This window comes from Schistosoma mansoni, chromosome W (assembly GCF_000237925.1).
Source record: "Schistosoma mansoni strain Puerto Rico chromosome W, complete genome".
Classification (NCBI taxonomy): Eukaryota; Metazoa; Platyhelminthes; class Trematoda; order Strigeidida; family Schistosomatidae; genus Schistosoma; species Schistosoma mansoni.
Genome location: NC_031502.1, coordinates 52575128 through 52583931, shown reverse-complemented (window position 1 = coordinate 52583931; position 8804 = coordinate 52575128). Strand labels below are relative to the sequence as shown.

The 8804-nt window shown below is 32.6% G+C and overlaps 1 protein-coding gene across 1 annotated transcript in view; it reads left to right on the top strand.

Annotated features, from left to right (window-relative positions):
- Window positions 1-8804, top strand: part of Smp_143800 (putative sodium/chloride dependent neurotransmitter transporter) — a gene marked incomplete at both ends in the record, with an annotated part of 70029 nt that overhangs the window by 39054 nt on the left and 22171 nt on the right. The gene's annotated exons all lie outside the window — the stretch shown is intronic.

The window sequence follows — 8804 nt, the reverse complement described above, 5'->3', positions numbered from 1 at the left end:
AGGTCGAGCAGCAGTTGAGAAGCAGTGACCAGTGGAGTTCAAAACCACGTCTGTTGTGAGTTAGGAACTCACTGAAGACAATTGGTGAATGGTTGCTCAATTTCGTGGATCAGTTGAAGTTAGACATTAACACCGTTGGATGCCAGCTCAGTGGTCTATCGGTTAAGGGCTTCGGCTCGAGACTGGTAGGTCCTCGGTTCGAATCTCGAGAGGTGGGTTCGTGGACGCGCACTGCTGAGGAGTCCCATAATAGGACGAAACGGCCGTCCAATGTTTCCAGGTTTTCGATGGTGGTCTAGCTTCAATTGGTTACGCTTTCAACTATGAAAAATACATATAAATTTGTTTACTTAGATGTCAGTATAAGGAATAAGGCATGTTACCTGGTTTTACTGTTGACTGATTAAATAAAGCAGGGGATTAAACAATTTGTATTATCTAATACTATTATAAATAAGGCTTAGAACTTCACGCTTAAAACAATGAAGACTGGTTGATTGGTCAGAGATATTCCTTATACTATCTAGTATTCTGATTGTTCAAAACATTCAGCTGAGTCAATGAATTCTCTTGCAAAGTGAATCAAATGTTAACGTCCTTTTTTACAAAAGAAAGAAATGAAGATGCCATTTCACCAACTTTTAAGCTACTATGTAATGTATGTAGTACGTACTAACTTTCTAAAGGAACCCGGGTATATTATTGAAAATTGTGATTATTATGATTAAGATCAGTATTTATTTATATTTATTTATTTAATCACATATATATTGGTACAAAGGGCACCGGATACATATGCGCCACACGAAATAATGAGAATGGGAGGAGAAGGAAGAAGATGTGTATATATAAAAAAAGGAAAAAAGAAGAGAGTAATGATGGGGGGGAACTGAAATGTACAACCAGAAGAGCTCTCTCAGTTAAGAAAGTTATAGCCACTCTTTATGAATAAAGTAAAAGAAGGTTACAGCAGGCTCGCCACTGGCTTCTATTCTGAGCAATATCTGATAACGTCTCCAGCCACTGTGTTGCACCATCTCTCGGACCCCAGCCAGGGAGTCGTGAAGGACCAACAGAAGCTAGCCCTTTGCAGCTTTCTTTCATGCCACGACACCATGCCATACACTGACCTCCTCTCCGCTTTTTCCAACCAGTCCCAGAGTCGGCAAATAATGCACGACGTGGAATTCTCTGTGACGACATTCGTAAAACATGTCCAAGCCACCGAAGTCGATGTTTCAAGATGGTGACACCAATTGAATTGTCGTCTCCGCGCCCGAAAGATTAAGATCAGTACTAGATTTAAGTTAAAGAGTCATAGTTACTCACAAATATCTTGTACATTTATAACATTTGAAAATTTTGTTTTATTTTTAGCAAAGCAAAGCCAAGTGATTTTTGGTTCTTTTTCTGTTTTTCACTTAACCATAAAATTCGGATGATTTCAAAATTTACGTTTCTTCAAAACTGAAACACAAGATAGATGACTTTTAACTTAAGTAAACTTGGTTTCACTTAATTCAAATTTGTATAATAAACGTAATCTGTGATTGAATAACGTATGCTTTTAAATATGAGATCCTCCTTGTCACGAAGCCCCATATTATGTATAGTCAAGCATTACTTATATAAATACTGTGGTGTGGATTACTGTTATCCACATAAGTAGTATATGGTGATGGTAGGGCATTGAATGTATTTCAGTAGAAGATCGATAAGGAGAGAACGGGAACAGCAAGCAATTGGTACGAAAATGCATGAACAATTATAATCGGAGACTATGGATGGATATTTGTAGAAGGAACAGTCAAATTGAGACAATTGATTGTTATTTTGCAAATTAACTATTCACTATATGGTTCTCATATTTTAAAGAGATATTCTGTAATATTGTGCTAAAATACATTCGATTGTCCTCGCTCGTGTTCTTGTTCACTACAATACTATTGGCAGCTGACAATGAACAATATACCCATTTCAACAGCTCTGTATCACTTACATACAAGGGGGACTCAGTGTAAATCCTGATCGATCTACATAATTAGAGTAGATATCTAACTGAATTTCCCGTCCCGTTGAATTGAACTCTGTTCTTGCTCATTTGCTTAGCAAAAAACATTATAAAGACCTAAATAAACCTTTAAACTTTTTCGTTGTTTCATCAAATCTAATATATGGTTTACGTATCCAGATTTTGCATACTGTTAACACTATTAGCATTTATATACATAAACCGTCGAGTTAAAAACAGTATGTAAAGTTATTCTTCTTACCTAGGATACTGAAATATGCTATGTAACGGAGGGCTAAAACACAGCTTTACCCCATATGTTTTTGCTAAATTTCTATAGCTATTCGTGTTCTGCGATAAACTTAATTTCCATTCTAGTGATCTTAAGTAACTATTAATATTTGTCTCGTTATAAAAAGTTCGTCAACACTTAAGCATCCATTATCCCGCACCCGAATTTCGAACCCAGGATTTTCGGTCACACGCGCGAACGCTTAGTCAGTCGAGCTGATTCATGTCAGGTAAAGACAGGTATTTACCTCAGACAATGGAAGATGACCGCTTAATTTTGTAGATTGGTTGTAGTTAGACATTAACACCATTGGATGACAGCTCAGTGATCTAGAGTTTAAGCGTTTGTACGCGAGATTGAAGATCCTGGGTTCGAATTCGGAATGCAGGATCATGGATGCCAACTGCTGAAGAGACCCATACTTGGACGAAGCTCCCATCCAGTGCTTCCAGGTTTTCCGTGGTGGTCTAACAATGATCGATTCATGATCTCAATCAAAAATTCTCATTTCACTGAAATACGAAAATTATTTGCTGTCTTGTAAAATTGATTTTTTAACTATCTTAACATCTTTATAGATAACCAATCTTTATGAATCTCAGTATTTACTTGTATCACGTTTTTAAATGTCAAATTGTTTTGTTTTTATATGATAAATATTATTAGTAAAAATTCCAGTTGTACAAACCATTTTACTAGTTTTCAGGTGATCTAATTTTGAGGATGGAGCTCTGAATGTTGTTTATGGCTAAATTTCAGGAAAAAATTGATTTTTTTAAAATTCCATGTAAAACTTATTCAATTACAAACTACTTACAAATCATTAAAGTAGTAAGATTTGTCTTTGAAATAAAATGGCTGTTTTCATTGGGTCATTATCAGACGTTTCAAGACATGCTAATATACGAACCAAGAGCAACTAATAAGAGCGATTCAAATGAAACGTAGTATTGAGAAACTCTCATTTTCTTTGTTTAAGGTTATTTCTAACAAGGCTACATTTAACATGTAACAATTTGAGTATTTAATTTTTGATCTACTATTGTTGAACATAATTTTATGATGTAAATACACTTAAGTATACTTTATGCTCTTGACAACTGGAAATGATCATATCCAAATACACTGTAGACTTAAGAATATATACTCATTAAATATGAAAAATTACAAGATGGAATTATTCTGTATATGGCTTACTATTTATACTTATATTTTTTATTTTATTTTGCAGAGAATAAAATACCTGTGTACACCTCGTCTTACTCAGCATCGTTGTTCTTTAACCAATCCAAGTGAGTGAAATCTAAAGCCTAAACCAAAATATTTGAAGAATAATAAAATAAGATTTATTTCATAGGTTATTGATGAAGAGTATAATGTTGTTTGTAATAACTATAGAGCGCATGCATCTACATAGAAAAACTTATGTACCCTTTTATTTGACTGGAAAAACGTCTAATCAAATATCAGCCCACAATGACTGTATGAAGTCAATTTCACCGTAGAAATTAGAAATACCTAATGATTGTGGTCACATCACATTGAGTAAGTTAACTAAAAGACCTTCTAAGTACTTGTGGCTAAACCATATCCATAGTCTGTAAATACTACTTCATTTAAGAGATATGCTTTTGAGGATGCGTTTTTGAAGCATTTTCATACATGGTCAATAGTTTAATAACAAGGTTTCTATAGTTTTGTAGTTTTTTTCCGTTAAGAATTATAATCAGCTGAAAACAAATGAAAGCCTAGCTGATTATATCGTTTCTAAGTCCTAATTTCCGGACTATATACATTGAATCCTGATGACAATGTAAAGATGAAAGCCAAACGTGATTTATTTAAAATCCAAAATCGGAATACAGGGTTTCTAATTTTCACAGGTTTCAGTATACTAGGCATGATGGTTTATTCATTAAATTTTGATATGTAGATTTGCAAACAACTAAGTAACTTCCCAGTCTCCTTTACAATATACTGAAATATGATATGAGAATCAATCAATTTATAGATCATTACTTAATCTACATTACGCATTCATATTCATGATAAACGCTGAAGCATGAAAAAAATACATATTGGCACGGTGTGAAAGAAATGTCTCCTGAATATATCAAATGAAGTGTTTTTTCTAGATTACAAAGATGATAATGAATACATAGCTTTATTTACTCTGAAGAAGTGGCTTGCAATAAGTCATAAAAGTCAGAAATACAATTTTTCTACTCATTGGAATATAGCGAAAAATATATTTATAATCCGATGCCCAATTTATTTGAAATCATCAAGTTCATCCTTGGCACTGATACCTATAAACCACATAGATGGTTTTACTCATCAAATTTTAAAACTGTGGATATTAGTAACGAAAATATTTTCTAAAATATCCGAATGATTACCTTAGTCACATATAATCGAAATCTGTGTGCATATTATTAATAACTTGATATAAGCTATGTAAATGAATGATAGCAATAAATCAAACATTCACTTGATATTGTTTACTTGATATTTACGACTGCAGTTGATTAGTCTCTGATTGGCATATGTGCATACTGTGCGTATTGCGTCGATATTGCCTGAAGTCACAAGCGATAAAAGCAAAGATGGATGGTGGCTAGCAGTGGAATCTAGGACACACGTTTCACCCTATCTGCAACTCGCCAGATGAATGTACCGGCATCTCGGAGTTGATGTTCACTCTCGGAGTCGAACCCAGTACCGTTCGCTTCAAACGCCATCCCGTTATCTACTTAGCTACTGAGTTCTGATATCTGAGTAGCTAAGTGAATAGCGTGATGGCGTTTGAAGCGAACGGTACTGGGTTCGAGTCTCCGAGTGAACATCAACTTCGAGATGTAGGCACATTCATCTGAAGAGGTCCACATAGGACGAAACGCGCATCTTAGATTTCACTGTTAGCCACTATCCATTTTTGTTTAGAAAAAATCAAATGGAAATGTAGCTCTTACTAGTATCTTTTGTTAGACAACATGCTTATGCTTATATCTATCTACTGCATCTATTTATTTAAAATATTTCTTTGAATATGGTTATTTTCAAATAACACATAAAGTTCTGACTCAATTCTCACAGTGAAAGAATATAACAAAATTATCAGTTATAAGTAAATATTCAAGCTACCTGTCATACATTTTTACGAACAAATATTGATAACTGAATCTAGCCTACAATTTAAACATTCCATTATTTATCTCCATAGTTAACTACGCATATTTTTTTTCAAGAATATTTTTTCCATGGTAACCTGCTGTGTGAGTGTGTGTTATTTCACGCTTAAAAAGTTTTGGATATTTTTTTTAGTTCTTTGTTTTGGTGTTGACTGTGATCATGAATTAGTTTGCGTCCCTGTTTTGTTTTTTTTAAATCAAATACAAACACAGATTATTAATTTAATTATTGCACTTCACGTCACAATATCATGTCTGCTACTAAAAATAAAGATCCTGCGTTCAATCTCTGACGGAGTCGTAGGTGTATATTACTAAGAAAACTTAGAAAAAAAAACAAAATTGTTGTTGGGTGCTGCTTTGCTTCTTTAATTCATTTTCATATCATATAAGACTGTGATGGAAAATACTCTTGGGTTTAAGTTTATTTATGACTTGAATGAAAATCTACATTAGATTGATTGGGTAGTACATGTGACTTTACAAGTTATCATATGATAAATTTTACTCTTTGATAATAAAAATGAATAAGGTTCATTTGACAAGAAGCGACTAGTAGAGTTCAGCCATGTAGGAAGTGAGACAGTTATCCATCACAGGAAATGGATAAGGGCTAAGCAACAGCAGGGGTGGTTGAAGTTAGATATTAACACTGTTGGATTCCCGCTCAATGGTTTACAGGCTAAGCGCTCTCTCTCAAGGATGCCCATTACTGGGGACTCCTATACTAGGATGGATCGGCAAACCAGAGCTTACAGGTTTCAGTGGTGGCCTATATGAGATTAGTTCTTGGTTTAAAAGATACATATATGTTTGTTTAAAAGTGATCTGTGATTTATTCCTTAATTACTTGTATCTTGTATTCTATTACCCTACTCTATCATTTTGATTCAGCTCTAATTGACCCTGAAAATTCAGAGATTCCAGAAAATAATCCCAATGATCATGATGAAGTAAATTCGTGTACAACAGAAGAACAAGACATAGAAAAAAATAATTCGGGGAAAACAGGGAAAAATTTAAAAATTGGAAAGTTTTGTAGATCATGTATTCGATAAGAAATGAAGATATCTTCTTTATAGAAGAAATAATAACAAAGAATTATAATAATAATAGATGAAGTCATTCGTCTTCAACATAATCTACAATCTCTTCAGATCTTTCAATTTATGTATATGTCATCATTGATTTTCTTGTTATTTTTAATTTTTAAAAAAAAATCATAAAAACATATACACATAGTATCCAAGTATGTTTGTGTATACACTACAAATATGTGCATTCCTTAATAAATCATGATTAATGTACACTTTCTTCACTTTTACCACTGTACATCAAAGTTGTTTTCTTATACTTTTATTAATTGAAGTTTAGTTACCAAGATAAATATTCATTTTTTAAGATAGAAAAAAAGAGGTAGAAATTTGAAAAGAACACAATCACCTGAAAAAAACAAACATGGAAACTATTTGATTAATAAATAATGAATTATGTTGTTGTCTTTCCCTCATAGTCACTCTTTCTTTTTCCCTTCCTCTATGTATCACTGTTATTTCTCCCTCCTCCCCACTCTCTATTTTTAATTCACTTCATGAATTCAAGTGAGATAAAATGAAATTAGCGCTCTTATGTAATTGTAATATTGATTTATTTAAAATTATTTTAATCCTCATATTTTGTACACTATTATGTAATACATTTTTTGTAATTTTCATTGTAATCATTTCAGACTAATATTTCTTCTTCTGCTAATAGATATTAACTATGTTTTTCTTAACCATTTTGTTCTCCCCCCATCAAAATTAGTTTAATTATACAAATACATATATATTTTTGTAGTTATTGACTATCATAACAATTTTATATCCTTATCTCATTATCATTAGTGTTTATGTTCTTATATTATTGAAGATAAAAAAGATGACCTACCATAAAACAGATATTCATTTATCAATGCTTCTTTGTAGTTCTCGGATTGAAGTTAGTGTGATATAAATGTGAATGATGCAATTTGAAGCTAAATCTGAAATAGAGTAATCATTCAGTGATCATTTTCATTTCAAGTTCATATCGATTCATGAATGAATTGGGTTTCGGTTGTTTCATGTTCACATTGAGACTTGGATGTGTTAGATCTAATCTCTTGTAGTATGGTAGATGATGATTTACAAAACTAAAAATGAAATAAGTGTTAATTTTCATCTAGTTTTTGAGCTGTTCTACAGATGATATTGGATTTTATTAAAGGTTATTTGCGAAATGTACAAATGATCATGTTAAGAAGATCACAGGTTATCAAATCTTTGTTAGTAAATATTAGTTCTTCCAGGAAAGAATAACTGTAATAAAATGTTCCCTAATTTTTGCGTGACCTTTGGTGTTTTGTGATTGATTGTTAACAACTTTAGTTTGCCAATTTTTTGTTCCTTAAAGTCACATGTTGTTGGTAGATATAATTTTTTCTACTTTACTTCGACTTATAAAACGTCATTCTTTTCGCAATCCTATCTTCTCCTTAGGTTTGATCATTTCGAGAATAATGGTTACAATGTTGTATGTATCAATAATTGTGCTATCGGGTTCGCATTAGTTCCTATTCATATTGGAAGAAATCTCAATCATGCCTAATTAGTAATTGTTGGAGATCTAATCTGAACAGAAATATAAGAACTAAACTATTGCTTCATATTTAAAATGTCTAAACTAACAAACAATATGGATGGATTGAAGATACTTATCAATAAGTCTCGATAGACAAGTAAGAGTGATCGATTAACTAGAGAGTGGTGTCGACTCCGAACTCATTAGTACTGTTTTAGTAATTAATCACTCCGTCAATATATATATGGTTGGTGAAACGTTTTGTTCCATTCTGTTTGGGTAAGAAACTAAGCCATAAGTTTATAGTTTCATAATAAAAGATGCTCATAATAATGAAAATCAATATTCAGTATAAGTTATGCGCAGTTGTATGATGCAGTTAAAACATAATTGGTAACTATGTCAAGTGATTAGATTGAAATAAGTACTTAATTTGATTTCTAACAAAAATAAGTTTTTAATTTTTGACTATTCACTATAAGTTACGTAACTTATATGGCACATTTATACTAAAAGAAATAGAATGGTGATCAATTGTTTCGTTAAAACTATTCTTATTGAAAGCAAAGATGGATAGTGGCTAGCAGTGAAATCGAGGATGCACGTTTCGTCCTGTTTGGGACTCGTCAGCCGGATGTACCTGCATCTCAGAGTTGATGTTCACTCTGGGACTCCAACCCATCAATGGGAAGATTCAAACAAACAATAC